The sequence below is a fragment of the Giraffa tippelskirchi genome, chromosome 7 (assembly GCF_054371585.1).
Source record: "Giraffa tippelskirchi isolate mGirTip1 chromosome 7, T2T-mGirTip1v1.2.pri, whole genome shotgun sequence".
Classification (NCBI taxonomy): Eukaryota; Metazoa; Chordata; class Mammalia; order Artiodactyla; family Giraffidae; genus Giraffa; species Giraffa tippelskirchi.
The window spans coordinates 62,730,254-62,753,495 of NC_137281.1; positions in this window are offsets into that span (position 1 = coordinate 62,730,254).

The window sequence follows — 23,242 nt, forward strand, 5'->3', positions numbered from 1 at the left end:
CCCTAACCCTAAACCTATCCCTATCCCTATCCCTAACCCTAACCCTATCCCGACACCAGACACCGTAACCCTAACCCTAACCCTAGCCCGATATCCTAACACTAACCCTAACACTAAACCTAACACGACACCCTAACCCTAACCCTAACGTGACACCCTAACACTATATCTAACTGTAACACGACACTCTAACCCTAACCCAAGCCCTAACCCGACACCCTAACACCACACCCTAACCCTAACCCTAACCCTTACATGACACCCTAAACTGACACACTATTCCTAAACTTAACCCTAACCCTAACACTAACCCTAACCAGACACCCAAACCCTAACCCTAACCCTAAACCTATCCCTAAACCTAACCGTAACCCTAACCCTAGCCCTAACCGTAACTTGACACCCTAACACTCAATAGACACCCTAACCCTAACCTGACACCAGACACCCTATCCCTAACCCTAACAAAACACTCAAACCCTAACCCTAACCCTAAACCTAACGCTAAACCTATCCCTAACCCTAACACTAACGTGACACTCTAACCCTAACCCTAAATCTAACCCTAAACCTATCCCTATCTTTAACCTAACCCTAACCTAAACCCTAACTCGACACCATAACCCTAAACCGACACCCTCAACGTAACCCTACCCCTAACGCAACACCATAACCCTAATCCTAACCTTCAACCTAAGCCTTACACGAAACCCTAACCCTAACCCGACACGCTAACCCGACACACTAACCCGATAAACTAACCCAACACCCTAACCCTAACCCTAACCCTAAATCTAACACGGCACCCTAACCCTAACCCTAAAACAAGCCCTAACCAGACACCCTAAACCTAACCCGACACTCTAACCCTAACCCTAACCCGACACACTAACCCTAACTCTACCCCGGCACCAGACACACTAACAACAAATCTAACATGACACCCAAACCCTACACCGAACACTAACCCTAACCCTAAAACGACACCCAAGACTTAAATCTAACCCGACACCCTAAGCGTAACCCTAACCATAATCCGACACCCTAACCCTACCCCTAAGCCTAACCCAATATCCTAACAGTGACCCTAACGCTAACGATAACACGACATCATAACACGACACCCTAACCATAACAATAACGCGACAACCTAACCCTAACCGAACACTAACCCTAATCCTAACCCTAATCAAAACCCTATCCCTAACCCTAACCCTATCCCTATTTGTAACCCTAACCCTAACCCTAACCCTAACCTGACACCAGACACCCTATCCCTAACCCTAACCTGACAACCAAACCCTAACCCTAACCCTAACCCTAACGCGACACCAGACACCCTAACAGTAACCCTAACCCGACAGAGAAACCCGAAACCCTAACCCTCACCCTGAGCCTTACACGACACACTAACGCTAATCTGACATGCTAACCTGACACCCCGAAAACATAACCGACACCTAAACCCTAACCCCAACCCTTACCTGACACCCTAACCCTAACCCGACACGCTAACCGGACATCCTAACCCTAACCCAAGCTGTAACCCTCACCATAACCATAACCATAACCATGACCCTAACACTAACCAGACACCCTAACCCTAACACTGACCCCAACCCGAAACCCTAATCTGACACCCTAACCCTAACCCGACACCCTAAGCCTAAGCCTAAACCATCACCCTAACGGTAACCCGACACCATACATAACACGACATGCTAATTCAACACCCTAACCCGACACCCTAACCCGACACGCTAAACCTAACACAACACCCTTACCCTAACCCTAACGTGACACCCTAAACCTAACCCTAACCCTAAAACGACAACCTAACCCTAACCCAAACCCTAACCTGACACCCTATCCCTAACCGTAACCCTAACCCTAAAACGACACCCTAACACTAAACCGAAACCAGACACCCTAACCATAACCCTAACCCTAAATCTAACTCTAACCCGGTATCCTAACCTTAACCCTAACCCTAACTCTAAGCCTAACCCAAACCCTATCCTTAACGCGATACCCTAACCCTAACACGACACCCTAACGCTAACCCAAGCCCTAACCCGACACCTTAACCCGACAGCCTAAACCTAACCCTGACCCTTACCTGACACCCTGACCTGACACCCAAACCCTAAGCTTAACCCTAACCCTAAAACGACACCCTAACACTAAACCGAAACCAGACACCCTAACCATAACCCTAACCCTAACTCTAAATCTAACCCGGTATCCTAACCTTAACCCTAACCCTAACTGTAAGCCTAACCCAAACCCTATCCCTAACGCGATACCCTAACCCTAACACGACACCCTAACGCTAACCCAAGCCCTAACCTGACACCTTAACCCGACAGCCTAAACCTAACCCTGACCCTTACCTGACACCCTGACCTGACACCCAAACCCTAAGCTTAACCATAACCCTAACCCCACCGTAACCCAAACCCTAGCCGTAACCGTAACTTGACACCCTAACACTCACGTGACACCCTACCCCTAACCCGACACCATAACCTCACACCCTAAAGCTAACCCTAACCCGACACCAGTCAACCTAACCCTAATCCTAACTCGACACACAAATCCTAACCCAGCCCTCACCCTAAGCCTTACCTGTCACCCTAACCTTAACACGACACGCTATCCCGACACCCTAACCCGAATCCCTAAGGCTGACACAAGCCCTATCCCACCACCCGAACCCTATCCCTAACTGTAACCCTAACCCTAGCCCTAAAACCAACCCTAAACCTATCCCTAACACTAACCCTTCCCTAACCCTAACCCTAACCCTAAACCTAACCCTAACATCACTGTAACCCTTACCCTAACCCTATCCCGAACCCTAACCCTAACCCTAACCCTAAACCTAACGCTAAACGTAACCCTAACGCTAACCCTAAAACTATCCCGAACCCTAACCCTAACCCTAACCCTAAACCTAACGCTAACCCTAACCCTAACGCTAACCCTAAACCTGTCCCTAAACGTAACCCTAACTCAAACCCTAACCCTAACGCTAACCCGACACTCTAACCCTAACCCTAACCCTAATCCTAACTTAACCATAACCCTAACCCTAACCCTATCCCTAACCCTAACCCTAACCCGACACTCTAACCCTAACCCTAACCCTAAAACTATCCCTACCCTAACCCTATCCCTAAACCTAACCCTAACCGTAATCCTAACGCTAACCCGACACTCAAATACTAAGCCTAAGCCTAAGCCTAAGCCTAAGCCTAAGCCTAAGCCTAACCCTAACCTAACCCTAACCTTAACCCTAACGGTAACACCCTAAACCTAACACTAACCCTAACCCTAACCCTAACGCTATCCCTTTCCGAAACACTAACACTAACCCTAACCCTAACCCTAACACGACACAATAAACCTAAACCTAACCCAACATGTTAAGCCTAACCGTAACCCTAACCCTAACCCTAAACCTAACCCAACACCCAAAACCTAACCCTAACACTTACCCGAAACCCTAACCCTAACCTGACAGCAGACGCCCTAACCCTAAACCTAACCCTAACCCTAACCCGAAACCAGACACCCTAACCCCTAACCCGACACCCAAACCCGACAAACTAACCCGACACCCTAACCCTAACCCAAGCCCTAAACCGACACCCTAACCGAAACCCCAAAACTAACCGTAACCCTATCTCTATCCGTAACACTAACCCTAACCCTTACCCTAACCCTAACGTGACACACTAACCCTAACCCTATCCAGACACCGTAACCCTAACCCTAACCCTATCCCAATTTGTAACACTAACCCTAAACTTAACCCTAACCCTAACACTAACCTTAACACTAACCGGACACCCTACCCCTAACCCTGGCCCTAATCCGACACCCTAATCTGACACCCTAACCCTAACCACAACACGCCATGAGACACCCTAACCCTAAAACAACACCTAAACACTAACCCTATACCTAACCTTAACCCTAACCCTAAACCTAACCCTATCCCTAACCCTAACCCTAACCCTAACCCTAACCCTAAACCTATCCCTATCCCTGTCCCTAACCCTAACCCTATCCCGACACCAGACACCGTAACCCTAACCCTAACCCTAGCCCGATATCCTAACACTAACCCTAACACTAAACCTAACATGACACCCTAACCCTAACCCTAACGTGACACCCTAACACTATATCTAACTGTAACACGACACTCTAACCCTAACCCAAGCCCTAACCCGACACCCTAACACCACACCCTAACCCTAACCCTAACCCTTACATGACACCCTAAACTGACACACTATTCCTAAACTTAACCCTAACCCTAACACTAACCCTAACCAGACACCCAAACCCTAACCCTAAACCTAAACCTAACCCTAAACCTAACCGTAACCCTAACCCTAGCCCTAACCGTAACTTGACACCCTAACACTCAATAGACACCCTAACCCTAACCTGACACCAGACACCCTAACCCTAACCCTAACAAAACACTCAAACCCTAACCCTAACCCTAAACCTAACGCTAAACCTATCCCTAACCCTAACACTAACGTGACACTCTAACCCTAACCCTAAATCTAACCCTAAACCTATCCCTATTTTTAACCTAACCCTAACCTAAACCCTAACTCGACACCATAACCCTAAACCGACACCCTCAACGAAACCCTACCCCTAACGCAACACCATAACCCTAATCCTAACCTTCAACCTAAGCCTTACACGAAACCCTAACCCTAACCCGACACGCTAACCCGACACACTAACCCGACAAACTAACCCAACACCCTAACCCTAACCCTAACCCTAAATCTAACACGGCACCCTAACCCTAACCGTAAACCAAGCCCTAACCAGACACCCTAAACCTAACCCGACACTCTAACCCTAACCCTAACCCGACACACTAACCCTAACTCTACCCCAACACCAGACACACTAACAACAAATCTAACATGACACCCAAACCCTACACCGAACACTAACCCTAACCCTAAAACGACACCCAAGACTTAAATCTCACCCGACACCCTCAGCGTAACCCTAACCATAATCCGACACCCTAACCCTACCCCTAAGCCTAACCCAATATCCTAACAGTAACCCTAACGCTAACGCTAACACGACATCATAACACGACACCCTAACCATAACAATAACGCGACAACCTAACCCTAACCGAACACTAACCCTAATCCTAACCCTAATCAAAACCCTATCCCTAACCCTAACCCTATCCCTATTTGTAACCCTAACCCTAACCCTAACCCTAACCTGACACCAGACACCCTATCCCTAACCCTAACCTGACAACCAAACCCTAACCCTAACCCTAAGCCTAACTCGACACCTATCCCTAAACCGACACACTTATCCAAATCCTAATGCTAACGTGACACCCTAATCCTAACCCTAACCCTAACAAGACACCAGACACTCTATCGCTAAACTTAACCCGACAGGCATCCCTAACTCTAACCCTCACCCTAAGACTTACACGACACCCTAACACTAACCCTTACCCTAACCATATCCCTAACCTTAACCCTAACCGAACACCAGACACTCTATCCCTAACAATAACCTGACACCCAAACCCTAACCCTAACCCTAACGCGACACCAGACACCCTAACATTAACCCTAACCCGACAGAGAAACCCGAAACCCTAACCCTCACCCTGAGCCTTACACGACACACTAACGCTAATCTGACATGCTAACCTGACACCCCGAAAATAAACCGACACCTAAACCCTAACCCCAACCCTTACCTGACACCCTAACCCTAACCCGACACGCTAACCGGACATCCTAACCCTAACCCAAGCTGTAACCCTCACCATAACCATAACCATAACCATGACCCTAACACTAACCAGATACCCTAACCCTAACACTGACCCCAACCCGACACCCTAATCTGACACCCTAACCCTAACCCGACACCCTAAGCCTAACCCTAACCCAACACCCTAACCGCAACACGACACCATACATAACACGACATGCTAATTCAACACCCTAACCCGACACCCTAACCCGACACGCTAAACCTAACACGACACCCTTACCCTAACCCTAACGTGACACCCTAAACCTAACCCTAACCCAAACCCTAACCTGACACCCTATCCCTAGCCGTAACCCTAACCCTAAAAGGACACCCTAACACTAAACCGAAACCAGACACCCTAACCATAACCCTAACCCTAACTCTAACTCTAACCCGGTATCCTAACCTTATCCCTAACCCTAAATGTAAGCCTAACCCAAACCCTATCCCTAACGCGATACCCTAACCCTAACACGACACCCTAACGCTAACCCAAGCCCTAACCCGACACCTTAACCCGACAGCCTAAACCTAACCCTGACCCTTACCTGACACCCGGACCTGACACCCAAACCCTAAGCTTAACCATAACCCTAACCCCACCGTAACCCAAACCCTAGCCGTAACCGTAACTTGACACCCTAACACTCACGCCACACCCTACCCCTAACCCGACACCATAACCTGACACCCTAAAGCTAACCCTAACCCGACACCAGTCAACCTAACCCTAATCCTAACTCGACACCCAAATCCTAACCCAGCCTTCACCCTAAGCCTTACCTGTCACCCTAACCTTAACACGACACGCTATCCCGACACCTTAACCCGAATTCCTAAGGCTGACACAAGCCCTATCCCACCACCCGAACCCTAACCCTAACTGTAACCCTAACCCTAGCCCTAAAACCAACCCTAAACCTATCCCTAACACTAACCCTTCCCTAACCCTAACCCTAAACCTAACCCTAACATCACTGTAACCCTTACCCTAACCCTATCCTGAACCCTAACCCTAACCCTAACCCTAAACCTAACGCTAAACCTAACCCTAACTCTAACCCTAAAACTATCCCGAAACCTAACCCTAACCCTAACCCTAAACTTAACGCTAACCCTAACCCTAACGCTAACCCTAAACCTGTCCCTAAACGTAACCCTAACTCAAACCCTAACCCTAACGCTAACCCGACACTCTAACCCTAACCCTAACCCTAATCCTAACTTAACCATAACCCTAACCCTAACCCTATCCCTAACCCTAACCCTAACCCGACACTCTAACCCTAACCCTAACCCTAAAACTATCCCTACCCTAACCCTATCCCTAAACCTAACCCTAACCGTAATCCTAACGCTAACCCGACACTCAAATACTAAGCCTAAGCCTAAGCCTAAGCCTAAGCCTAAGCCTAAGCCTAACCCTAACCTAACCCTAACCTTAACCCTAACGGTAACACCCTAAACCTAACACTAACCCTAACCCTAACCCTAACGCTATCCCTTTCCGAAACACTAACACTAACCCTAACCCTAACCCTAACACGACACAATAAACCTAAACCTAACCCAACATGTTAAGCCTAACCGTAACCCTAACCCTAACCCTAAACCTAACCCAACACCCAAAACCTAACCCTAACACTTACCCGAAACCCTAACCCTAACCTGACAGCAGACGCCCTAACCCTAAACCTAACCCTAACCCTAACCCGAAACCAGACACCCTAACCCCTAACCCGACACCCAAACCCGACAAACTAACCCGACACCCTAACCCTAACCCAAGCCCTAAACCGACACCCTAACCGAAACCCCAAAACTAACCGTAACCCTATCTCTATCCGTAACACTAACCCTAACCCTTACCCTAACCCTAACGTGACACACTAACCCTAACCCTATCCAGACACCAGACACCGTCACCCTAACCCTATCCCAATTTGTAACACTAACCCTAAACTTAACCCTAACCCTAACACTAACCTTAACACTAACCGGACACCCTACCCCTAACCCTGGCCCTAATCCGACACCCTAATCTGACACCCTAACCCTAACCCCAACACGCCATGAGACACCCTAACCCTAAAACAACACCTAAACACTAACCCTATACCTAACCTTAACCCTAACCCTAAACCTAACCCTATCCCTAACCGTAACCCTAACCCTAACCCTAAACCTATCCCTATCCCTATCCCTAACCCTAACCCTATCCCGACACCAGACACCGTAACCCTAACCCTAACCCTAGCCCGATATCCTAACACTAACCCTAACACTAAACCTAACACGGCACCCTAACCCTAACCCTAAAACAAGCCCTAACCAGACACCCTAAACCTAACCCGACACTCTAACCCTAACCCTAACCCTAAAACTATCCCTACCCTAACCCTATCCCTAAACCTAACCCTAACCGTAATCCTAACGCTAACCCGACACTCAAATACTAAGCCTAAGCCTAAGCCTAAGCCTAAGCCTAAGCCTAAGCCTAACCCTAACCTAACCCTAACCCTAACCCTAACGGTAACACCCTAAACCTAACACTAACCCTAACCCTAACCCTAACGCTATCCCTTTCCGAAACACTAACACTAACCCTAACCCTAACCCTAACACGACACAATAAACCTAAACCTAACCCAACATGTTAAGCCTAACCGTAACCCTAACCCTAACCCTAAACCTAACCCAACACCCAAAACCTAACCCTAACACTTACCCGAAACCCTAACCCTAACCTGACAGCAGACGCCCTACCCCTAAACCTAACCCTAACCCTAACCCTAACCCGAAACCAGACACCCTAACCCCTAACCCGACACCCAAACCCGACAAACTAACCCGACACCCTAACCCTAACCCAAGCCCTAAACCGACACCCTAACCGAAACCCCAAAACTAACCGTAACCCTATCTCTATCCGTAACACTAACCCTAACCCTTACCCTAACCCTAACGTGACACACTAACCCTAACCCTATCCAGACACCAGACACCGTAACCCTAACCCTATCCCAATTTGTAACACTAACCCTAAACTTAACCCTAACCCTAACACTAACCTTAACACTAACCGGACACTCTACCCCTAACCCTGGCCCTAATCCGACACCCTAATCTGACACCCTAACCCTAACCACAACACGCCATGAGACACCCTAACCCTAAAACAACACCTAAACACTAACCCTATACCTAACCTTAACCCTAACCCTAAACCTAACCCTATCCCTAACCCTAACCCTAACCCTAACCCTAAACCTATCCCTATCCCTATCCCTAACCCTAACCCTATCCCGACACCAGACACCGTAACCCTAACCCTAACCCTAGCCCGATATCCTAACACTAACCCTAACACTAAACCTAACACGACACCCTAACCCTAACCCTAACGTGACACCCTAACACTATATCTAACTGTAACACGACACTCTAACCCTAACCCAAGCCCTAACCCGACACCCTAACACCACACCCTAACCCTAACCCTAACCCTTACATGACACCCTAAACTGACACACTATTCCTAAACTTAACCCTAACCCTAACACTAACCCTAACCAGACACCCAAACCCTAACCCTAACCCTAAACCTATCCCTAAACCTAACCGTAACCCTAACCCTAGCCCTAACCGTAACTTGACACCCTAACACTCAATAGACACCCTAACCCTAACCTGACACCAGACACCCTATCCCTAACCCTAACAAAACACTCAAACCCTAACCCTAACCCTAAACCTAACGCTAAACCTATCCCTAACCCTAACACTAACGTGACACTCTAACCCTAACCCTAAATCTAACCCTAAACCTATCCCTATCTTTAACCTAACCCTAACCTAAACCCTAACTCGACACCATAACCCTAAACCGACACCCTCAACGTAACCCTACCCCTAACGCAACACCATAACCCTAATCCTAACCTTCAACCTAAGCCTTACACGAAACCCTAACCCTAACCCGACACGCTAACCCGACACACTAACCCGATAAACTAACCCAACACCCTAACCCTAACCCTAACCCTAAATCTAACACGGCACCCTAACCCTAACCCTAAAACAAGCCCTAACCAGACACCCTAAACCTAACCCGACACTCTAACCCTAACCCTAACCCGACACACTAACCCTAACTCTACCCCGGCACCAGACACACTAACAACAAATCTAACATGACACCCAAACCCTACACCGAACACTAACCCTAACCCTAAAACGACACCCAAGACTTAAATCTAACCCGACACCCTAAGCGTAACCCTAACCATAATCCGACACCCTAACCCTACCCCTAAGCCTAACCCAATATCCTAACAGTGACCCTAACGCTAACGATAACACGACATCATAACACGACACCCTAACCATAACAATAACGCGACAACCTAACCCTAACCGAACACTAACCCTAATCCTAACCCTAATCAAAACCCTATCCCTAACCCTAACCCTATCCCTATTTGTAACCCTAACCCTAACCCTAACCCTAACCTGACACCAGACACCCTATCCCTAACCCTAACCTGACAACCAAACCCTAACCCTAACCCTAACCCTAACGCGACACCAGACACCCTAACAGTAACCCTAACCCGACAGAGAAACCCGAAACCCTAACCCTCACCCTGAGCCTTACACGACACACTAACGCTAATCTGACATGCTAACCTGACACCCCGAAAACATAACCGACACCTAAACCCTAACCCCAACCCTTACCTGACACCCTAACCCTAACCCGACACGCTAACCGGACATCCTAACCCTAACCCAAGCTGTAACCCTCACCATAACCATAACCATAACCATGACCCTAACACTAACCAGACACCCTAACCCTAACACTGACCCCAACCCGAAACCCTAATCTGACACCCTAACCCTAACCCGACACCCTAAGCCTAAGCCTAAACCATCACCCTAACGGTAACCCGACACCATACATAACACGACATGCTAATTCAACACCCTAACCCGACACCCTAACCCGACACGCTAAACCTAACACAACACCCTTACCCTAACCCTAACGTGACACCCTAAACCTAACCCTAACCCTAAAACGACAACCTAACCCTAACCCAAACCCTAACCTGACACCCTATCCCTAACCGTAACCCTAACCCTAAAACGACACCCTAACACTAAACCGAAACCAGACACCCTAACCATAACCCTAACCCTAAATCTAACTCTAACCCGGTATCCTAACCTTAACCCTAACCCTAACTCTAAGCCTAACCCAAACCCTATCCTTAACGCGATACCCTAACCCTAACACGACACCCTAACGCTAACCCAAGCCCTAACCCGACACCTTAACCCGACAGCCTAAACCTAACCCTGACCCTTACCTGACACCCTGACCTGACACCCAAACCCTAAGCTTAACCCTAACCCTAAAACGACACCCTAACACTAAACCGAAACCAGACACCCTAACCATAACCCTAACCCTAACTCTAAATCTAACCCGGTATCCTAACCTTAACCCTAACCCTAACTGTAAGCCTAACCCAAACCCTATCCCTAACGCGATACCCTAACCCTAACACGACACCCTAACGCTAACCCAAGCCCTAACCTGACACCTTAACCCGACAGCCTAAACCTAACCCTGACCCTTACCTGACACCCTGACCTGACACCCAAACCCTAAGCTTAACCATAACCCTAACCCCACCGTAACCCAAACCCTAGCCGTAACCGTAACTTGACACCCTAACACTCACGTGACACCCTACCCCTAACCCGACACCATAACCTCACACCCTAAAGCTAACCCTAACCCGACACCAGTCAACCTAACCCTAATCCTAACTCGACACACAAATCCTAACCCAGCCCTCACCCTAAGCCTTACCTGTCACCCTAACCTTAACACGACACGCTATCCCGACACCCTAACCCGAATCCCTAAGGCTGACACAAGCCCTATCCCACCACCCGAACCCTATCCCTAACTGTAACCCTAACCCTAGCCCTAAAACCAACCCTAAACCTATCCCTAACACTAACCCTTCCCTAACCCTAACCCTAACCCTAAACCTAACCCTAACATCACTGTAACCCTTACCCTAACCCTATCCCGAACCCTAACCCTAACCCTAACCCTAAACCTAACGCTAAACGTAACCCTAACGCTAACCCTAAAACTATCCCGAACCCTAACCCTAACCCTAACCCTAAACCTAACGCTAACCCTAACCCTAACGCTAACCCTAAACCTGTCCCTAAACGTAACCCTAACTCAAACCCTAACCCTAACGCTAACCCGACACTCTAACCCTAACCCTAACCCTAATCCTAACTTAACCATAACCCTAACCCTAACCCTATCCCTAACCCTAACCCTAACCCGACACTCTAACCCTAACCCTAACCCTAAAACTATCCCTACCCTAACCCTATCCCTAAACCTAACCCTAACCGTAATCCTAACGCTAACCCGACACTCAAATACTAAGCCTAAGCCTAAGCCTAAGCCTAAGCCTAACCCTAACCTAACCCTAACCCTAACCCTAACGGTAACACCCTAAACCTAACACTAACCCTAACCCTAACCCTAACGCTATCCCTTTTCGAAACACTAACACTAACCCTAACCCTAACCCTAACACGACACAATAAACCTAAACCTAACCCAACATGTTAAGCCTAACCGTAACCCTAACCCTAACCCAACACCCAAAACCTAACCCTAACACTTACCCGAAACCCTAACCCTAACCTGACAGCAGACGCCCTAACCCTAACCCTAACCCTAACCCTAACGCGAAACCAGACACCCTAACCCCTAACCCGACACCCAAACCCGACAAACTAACCCGACACCCTAACCCTAACCCAAGCCTTAAACCGACACCCTAACCGAAAGCCCAAAACTAACCGTAACCCTATCTCTATCCGTAACACTAACCCTAACCCTTACCCTAACCCTAAAGTGACACACTAACCCTAACCCTATCCAGACACCGTAACCCTAACCCTAACCCTATCCCAATTTGTAACACTAACCCTAAACTTAACCCTAACCCTAACACTAACCTTAACACTAACCGGACACCCTACCCCTAACCCTGGCCCTAATCCGACACCCTAATCTGACACCCTAACCCTAACCACAACACGCCATGAGACACCCTAACCCTAAAACAACACCTAAACACTAACCCTATACCTAACCTTAACCCTAACCCTAAACCTAACCCTATCCCTAACCCTAACCCTAACCCTAACCCTAAACCTATCCCTATCCCTGTCCCTAACCCTAACCCTATCCCGACACCAGACACCGTAACCCTAACCCTAACCCTAGCCCGATATCCTAACACTAACCCTAACACTAAACCTAACATGACACCCTAACCCTAACCCTAACGTGACACCCTAACACTATATCTAACTGTAACACGACACTCTAACCCTAACCCAAGCCCTAACCCGACACCCTAACACCACACCCTAACCCTAACCCTAACCCTTACATGACACCCTAAACTGACACACTATTCCTAAACTTAACCCTAACCCTAACACTAACCCTAACCAGACACCCAAACCCTAACCCTAAACCTAAACCTAACCCTAAACCTAACCGTAACCCTAACCCTAGCCCTAACCGTAACTTGACACCCTAACACTCAATAGACACCCTAACCCTAACCTGACACCAGACACCCTAACCCTAACCCTAACAAAACACTCAAACCCTAACCCTAACCCTAAACCTAACGCTAAACCTATCCCTAACCCTAACACTAACGTGACACTCTAACCCTAACCCTAAATCTAACCCTAAACCTATCCCTATTTTTAACCTAACCCTAACCTAAACCCTAACTCGACACCATAACCCTAAACCGACACCCTCAACGAAACCCTACCCCTAACGCAACACCATAACCCTAATCCTAACCTTCAACCTAAGCCTTACACGAAACCCTAACCCTAACCCGACACGCTAACCCGACACACTAACCCGACAAACTAACCCAACACCCTAACCCTAACCCTAACCCTAAATCTAACACGGCACCCTAACCCTAACCGTAAACCAAGCCCTAACCAGACACCCTAAACCTAACCCGACACTCTAACCCTAACCCTAACCCGACACACTAACCCTAACTCTACCCCGACACCAGACACACTAACAACAAATCTAACATGACACCCAAACCCTACACCGAACACTAACCCTAACCCTAAAACGACACCCAAGACTTAAATCTCACCCGACACCCTCAGCGTAACCCTAACCATAATCCGACACCCTAACCCTACCCCTAAGCCTAACCCAATATCCTAACAGTAACCCTAACGCTAACGCTAACACGACATCATAACACGACACCCTAACCATAACAATAACGCGACAACCTAACCCTAACCGAACACTAACCCTAATCCTAACCCTAATCAAAACCCTATCCCTAACCCTAACCCTATCCCTATTTGTAACCCTAACCCTAACCCTAACCCTAACCTGACACCAGACACCCTATCCCTAACCCTAACCTGACAACCAAACCCTAACCCTAACCCTAAGCCTAACTCGACACCTATCCCTAAACCGACACACTTATCCAAATCCTAATGCTAACGTGACACCCTAATCCTAACCCTAACCCTAACAAGACACCAGACACTCTATCGCTAAACTTAACCCGACAGGCATCCCTAACTCTAACCCTCACCCTAAGACTTACACGACACCCTAACACTAACCCTTACCCTAACCATATCCCTAACCTTAACCCTAACCGAACACCAGACACTCTATCCCTAACAATAACCTGACACCCAAACCCTAACCCTAACCCTAACGCGACACCAGACACCCTAACATTAACCCTAACCCGACAGAGAAACCCGAAACCCTAACCCTCACCCTGAGCCTTACACGACACACTAACGCTAATCTGACATGCTAACCTGACACCCCGAAAATAAACCGACACCTAAACCCTAACCCCAACCCTTACCTGACACCCTAACCCTAACCCGACACGCTAACCGGACATCCTAACCCTAACCCAAGCTGTAACCCTCACCATAACCATAACCATAACCATGACCCTAACACTAACCAGATACCCTAACCCTAACACTGACCCCAACCCGACACCCTAATCTGACACCCTAACCCTAACCCGACACCCTAAGCCTAACCCTAACCCAACACCCTAACCGCAACACGACACCATACATAACACGACATGCTAATTCAACACCCTAACCCGACACCCTAACCCGACACGCTAAACCTAACACGACACCCTTACCCTAACCCTAACGTGACACCCTAAACCTAACCCTAACCCAAACCCTAACCTGACACCCTATCCCTAGCCGTAACCCTAACCCTAAAACGACACCCTAACACTAAACCGAAACCAGACACCCTAACCATAACCCTAACCCTAACTCTAACTCTAACCCGGTATCCTAACCTTATCCCTAACCCTAAATGTAAGCCTAACCCAAACCCTATCCCTAACGCGATACCCTAACCCTAACACGACACCCTAACGCTAACCCAAGCCCTAACCCGACACCTTAACCCGACAGCCTAAACCTAACCCTGACCCTTACCTGACACCCGGACCTGACACCCAAACCCTAAGCTTAACCATAACCCTAACCCCACCGTAACCCAAACCCTAGCCGTAACCGTAACTTGACACCCTAACACTCACGCCACACCCTACCCCTAACCCGACACCATAACCTGACACCCTAAAGCTAACCCTAACCCGACACCAGTCAACCTAACCCTAATCCTAACTCGACACCCAAATCCTAACCCAGCCTTCACCCTAAGCCTTACCTGTCACCCTAACCTTAACACGACACGCTATCCCGACACCTTAACCCGAATTCCTAAGGCTGACACAAGCCCTATCCCACCACCCGAACCCTAACCCTAACTGTAACCCTAACCCTAGCCCTAAAACCAACCCTAAACCTATCCCTAACACTAACCCTTCCCTAACCCTAACCCTAAACCTAACCCTAACATCACTGTAACCCTTACCCTAACCCTATCCTGAACCCTAACCCTAACCCTAACCCTAAACCTAACGCTAAACCTAACCCTAACTCTAACCCTAAAACTATCCCGAAACCTAACCCTAACCCTAACCCTAAACTTAACGCTAACCCTAACCCTAACGCTAACCCTAAACCTGTCCCTAAACGTAACCCTAACTCAAACCCTAACCCTAACGCTAACCCGACACTCTAACCCTAACCCTAACCCTAATCCTAACTTAACCATAACCCTAACCCTAACCCTATCCCTAACCCTAACCCTAACCCGACACTCTAACCCTAACCCTAACCCTAAAACTATCCCTACCCTAACCCTATCCCTAAACCTAACCCTAACCGTAATCCTAACGCTAACCCGACACTCAAATACTAAGCCTAAGCCTAAGCCTAAGCCTAAGCCTAAGCCTAAGCCTAACCCTAACCTAACCCTAACCTTAACCCTAACGGTAACACCCTAAACCTAACACTAACCCTAACCCTAACCCTAACGCTATCCCTTTCCGAAACACTAACACTAACCCTAACCCTAACCCTAACACGACACAATAAACCTAAACCTAACCCAACATGTTAAGCCTAACCGTAACCCTAACCCTAACCCTAAACCTAACCCAACACCCAAAACCTAACCCTAACACTTACCCGAAACCCTAACCCTAACCTGACAGCAGACGCCCTAACCCTAAACCTAACCCTAACCCTAACCCGAAACCAGACACCCTAACCCCTAACCCGACACCCAAACCCGACAAACTAACCCGACACCCTAACCCTAACCCAAGCCCTAAACCGACACCCTAACCGAAACCCCAAAACTAACCGTAACCCTATCTCTATCCGTAACACTAACCCTAACCCTTACCCTAACCCTAACGTGACACACTAACCCTAACCCTATCCAGACACCAGACACCGTCACCCTAACCCTATCCCAATTTGTAACACTAACCCTAAACTTAACCCTAACCCTAACACTAACCTTAACACTAACCGGACACCCTACCCCTAACCCTGGCCCTAATCCGACACCCTAATCTGACACCCTAACCCTAACCCCAACACGCCATGAGACACCCTAACCCTAAAACAACACCTAAACACTAACCCTATACCTAACCTTAACCCTAACCCTAAACCTAACCCTATCCCTAACCGTAACCCTAACCCTAACCCTAAACCTATCCCTATCCCTATCCCTAACCCTAACCCTATCCCGACACCAGACACCGTAACCCTAACCCTAACCCTAGCCCGATATCCTAACACTAACCCTAACACTAAAGCTAACACGGCACCCTAACCCTAACCCTAAAACAAGCCCTAACCAGACACCCTAAACCTAACCCGACACTCTAACCCTAACCCTAACCCTAAAACTATCCCTACCCTAACCCTATCCCTAAACCTAACCCTAACCGTAATCCTAACGCTAACCCGACACTCAAATACTAAGCCTAAGCCTAAGCCTAAGCCTAAGCCTAAGCCTAAGCCTAACCCTAACCTAACCCTAACCCTAACCCTAACGGTAACACCCTAAACCTAACACTAACCCTAACCCTAACCCTAACGCTATCCCTTTCCGAAACACTAACACTAACCCTAACCCTAACCCTAACACGACACAATAAACCTAAACCTAACCCAACATGTTAAGCCTAACCGTAACCCTAACCCTAACCCTAAACCTAACCCAACACCCAAAACCTAACCCTAACACTTACCCGAAACCCTAACCCTAACCTGACAGCAGACGCCCTACCCCTAAACCTAACCCTAACCCTAACCCTAACCCGAAACCAGACACCCTAACCCCTAACCCGACACCCAAACCCGACAAACTAACCCGACACCCTAACCCTAACCCAAGCCCTAAACCGACACCCTAACCGAAACCCCAAAACTAACCGTAACCCTATCTCTATCCGTAACACTAACCCTAACCCTTACCCTAACCCTAACGTGACACACTAACCCTAACCCTATCCAGACACCAGACACCGTAACCCTAACCCTATCCCAATTTGTAACACTAACCCTAAACTTAACCCTAACCCTAACACTAACCTTAACACTAACCGGACACCCTACCCCTAACCCTGGCCCTAATCCGACACCCTAATCTGACACCCTAACCCTAACCACAACACGCCATGAGACACCCTAACCCTAAAACAACACCTAAACACTAACCCTATACCTAACCTTAACCCTAACCCTAAACCTAACCCTATCCCTAACCCTAACCCTAACCCTAACCCTAAACCTATCCCTATCCCTATCCCTAACCCTAACCCTATCCCGACACCAGACACCGTAACCCTAACCCTAACCCTAGCCCGATATCCTAACACTAACCCTAACACTAAACCTAACACGACACCCTAACCCTAACCCTAACGTGACACCCTAACACTATATCTAACTGTAACACGACACTCTAACCCTAACCCAAGCCCTAACCCGACACCCTAACACCACACCCTAACCCTAACCCTAACCCTTACATGACACCCTAAACTGACACACTATTCCTAAACTTAACCCTAACCCTAACACTAACCCTAACCAGACACCCAAACCCTAACCCTAACCCTAAACCTATCCCTAAACCTAACCGTAACCCTAACCCTAGCCCTAACCGTAACTTGACACCCTAACACTCAATAGACACCCTAACCCTAACCTGACACCAGACACCCTATCCCTAACCCTAACAAAACACTCAAACCCTAACCCTAACCCTAAACCTAACGCTAAACCTATCCCTAACCCTAACACTAACGTGACACTCTAACCCTAACCCTAAATCTAACCCTAAACCTATCCCTATCTTTAACCTAACCCTAACCTAAACCCTAACTCGACACCATAACCCTAAACCGACACCCTCAACGTAACCCTACCCCTAACGCAACACCATAACCCTAATCCTAACCTTCAACCTAAGCCTTACACGAAACCCTAACCCTAACCCGACACGCTAACCCGACACACTAACCCGATAAACTAACCCAACACCCTAACCCTAACCCTAACCCTAAATCTAACACGGCACCCTAACCCTAACCCTAAAACAAGCCCTAACCAGACACCCTAAACCTAACCCGACACTCTAACCCTAACCCTAACCCGACACACTAACCCTAACTCTACCCCGGCACCAGACACACTAACAACAAATCTAACATGACACCCAAACCCTACACCGAACACTAACCCTAACCCTAAAACGACACCCAAGACTTAAATCTAACCCGACACCCTAAGCGTAACCCTAACCATAATCCGACACCCTAACCCTACCCCTAAGCCTAACCCAATATCCTAACAGTGACCCTAACGCTAACGATAACACGACATCATAACACGACACCCTAACCATAACAATAACGTGACAACCTAACCCTAACCGAACACTAACCCTAATCCTAACCCTAATCAAAACCCTATCCCTAACCCTAACCCTATCCCTATTTGTAACCCTAACCCTAACCCTAACCCTAACCTGACACCAGACACCCTATCCCTAACCCTAACCTGACAACCAAACCCTAACCCTAACCCTAACCCTAACGCGACACCAGACACCCTAACAGTAACCCTAACCCGACAGAGAAACCCGAAACCCTAACCCTCACCCTGAGCCTTACACGACACACTAACGCTAATCTGACATGCTAACCTGACACCCCGAAAACATAACCGACACCTAAACCCTAACCCCAACCCTTACCTGACACCCTAACCCTAACCCGACACGCTAACCGGACATCCTAACCCTAACCCAAGCTGTAACCCTCACCATAACCATAACCATAACCATGACCCTAACACTAACCAGACACCCTAACCCTAACACTGACCCCAACCCGAAACCCTAATCTGACACCCTAACCCTAACCCGACACCCTAAGCCTAAGCCTAAACCATCACCCTAACGGTAACCCGACACCATACATAACACGACATGCTAATTCAACACCCTAACCCGACACCCTAACCCGACACGCTAAACCTAACACAACACCCTTACCCTAACCCTAACGTGACACCCTAAACCTAACCCTAACCCTAAAACGACAACCTAACCCTAACCCAAACCCTAACCTGACACCCTATCCCTAACCGTAACCCTAACCCTAAAACGACACCCTAACACTAAACCGAAACCAGACACCCTAACCATAACCCTAACCCTAAATCTAACTCTAACCCGGTATCCTAACCTTAACCCTAACCCTAACTCTAAGCCTAACCCAAACCCTATCCTTAACGCGATACCCTAACCCTAACACGACACCCTAACGCTAACCCAAGCCCTAACCCGACACCTTAACCCGACAGCCTAAACCTAACCCTGACCCTTACCTGACACCCTGACCTGACACCCAAACCCTAAGCTTAACCCTAACCCTAAAACGACACCCTAACACTAAACCGAAACCAGACACCCTAACCATAACCCTAACCCTAACTCTAAATCTAACCCGGTATCCTAACCTTAACCCTAACCCTAACTGTAAGCCTAACCCAAACCCTATCCCTAACGCGATACCCTAACCCTAACACGACACCCTAACGCTAACCCAAGCCCTAACCTGACACCTTAACCCGACAGCCTAAACCTAACCCTGACCCTTACCTGACACCCTGACCTGACACCCAAACCCTAAGCTTAACCATAACCCTAACCCCACCGTAACCCAAACCCTAGCCGTAACCGTAACTTGACACCCTAACACTCACGTGACACCCTACCCCTAACCCGACACCATAACCTCACACCCTAAAGCTAACCCTAACCCGACACCAGTCAACCTAACCCTAATCCTAACTCGACACACAAATCCTAACCCAGCCCTCACCCTAAGCCTTACCTGTCACCCTAACCTTAACACGACACGCTATCCCGACACCCTAACCCGAATCCCTAAGGCTGACACAAGCCCTATCCCACCACCCGAACCCTATCCCTAACTGTAACCCTAACCCTAGCCCTAAAACCAACCCTAAACCTATCCCTAACACTAACCCTTCCCTAACCCTAACCCTAACCCTAAACCTAACCCTAACATCACTGTAACCCTTACCCTAACCCTATCCCGAACCCTAACCCTAACCCTAACCCTAAACCTAACGCTAAACGTAACCCTAACGCTAACCCTAAAACTATCCCGAACCCTAACCCTAACCCTAACCCTAAACCTAACGCTAACCCTAACCCTAACGCTAACCCTAAACCTGTCCCTAAACGTAACCCTAACTCAAACCCTAACCCTAACGCTAACCCGACACTCTAACCCTAACCCTAACCCTAATCCTAACTTAACCATAACCCTAACCCTAACCCTATCCCTAACCCTAACCCTAACCCGACACTCTAACCCTAACCCTAACCCTAAAACTATCCCTACCCTAACCCTATCCCTAAACCTAACCCTAACCGTAATCCTAACGCTAACCCGACACTCAAATACTAAGCCTAAGCCTAAGCCTAAGCCTAAGCCTAACCCTAACCTAACCCTAACCCTAACCCTAACGGTAACACCCTAAACCTAACACTAACCCTAACCCTAACCCTAACGCTATCCCTTTTCGAAACACTAACACTAACCCTAACCCTAACCCTAACACGACACAATAACCCTAAACCTAACCCAACATGTTAAGCCTAACCGTAACCGTAACCCTAACCCAACACCCAAAACCTAACCCTAACACTTACCCGAAACCCTAACCCTAACCTGACAGCAGACGCCCTAACCCTAACCCTAACCCTAACCCTAACGCGAAACCAGACACCCTAACCCCTAACCCGACACCCAAACCCGACAAACTAACCCGACACCCTAACCCTAACCCAAGCCTTAAACCGACACCCTAACCGAAAGCCCAAAACTAACCGTAACCCTATCTCTATCCGTAACACTAACCCTAACCCTTACCCTAACCCTAAAGTGACACACTAACCCTAACCCTATCCAGACACCGTAACCCTAACCCTAACCCTATCCCAATTTGTAACACTAACCCTAAACTTAACCCTAACCCTAACACTAACCTTAACACTAACCGGACACCCTACCCCTAACCCTGGCCCTAATCCGACACCCTAATCTGACACCCTAACCCTAACCACAACACGCCATGAGACACCCTAACCCTAAAACAACACCTAAACACTAACCCTATACCTAACCTTAACCCTAACCCTAAACCTAACCCTATCCCTAACCCTAACCCTAACCCTAACCCTAAACCTATCCCTATCCCTGTCCCTAACCCTAACCCTATCCCGACACCAGACACCGTAACCCTAACCCTAACCCTAGCCCGATATCCTAACACTAACCCTAACACTAAACCTAACATGACACCCTAACCCTAACCCTAACGTGACACCCTAACACTATATCTAACTGTAACACGACACTCTAACCCTAACCCAAGCCCTAACCCGACACCCTAACACCACACCCTAACCCTAACCCTAACCCTTACATGACACCCTAAACTGACACACTATTCCTAAACTTAACCCTAACCCTAACACTAACCCTAACCAGACACCCAAACCCTAACCCTAAACCTAAACCTAACCCTAAACCTAACCGTAACCCTAACCCTAGCCCTAACCGTAACTTGACACCCTAACACTCAATAGACACCCTAACCCTAACCTGACACCAGACACCCTAACCCTAACCCTAACAAAACACTCAAACCCTAACCCTAACCCTAAACCTAACGCTAAACCTATCCCTAACCCTAACACTAACGTGACACTCTAACCCTAACCCTAAATCTAACCCTAAACCTATCCCTATTTTTAACCTAACCCTAACCTAAACCCTAACTCGACACCATAACCCTAAACCGACACCCTCAACGAAACCCTACCCCTAACGCAACACCATAACCCTAATCCTAACCTTCAACCTAAGCCTTACACGAAACCCTAACCCTAACCCGACACGCTAACCCGACACACTAACCCGACAAACTAACCCAACACCCTAACCCTAACCCTAACCCTAAATCTAACACGGCACCCTAACCCTAACCGTAAACCAAGCCCTAACCAGACACCCTAAACCTAACCCGACACTCTAACCCTAACCCTAACCCGACACACTAACCCTAACTCTACCCCGACACCAGACACACTAACAACAAATCTAACATGACACCCAAACCCTACACCGAACACTAACCCTAACCCTAAAACGACACCCAAGACTTAAATCTCACCCGACACCCTCAGCGTAACCCTAACCATAATCCGACACCCTAACCCTACCCCTAAGCCTAACCCAATATC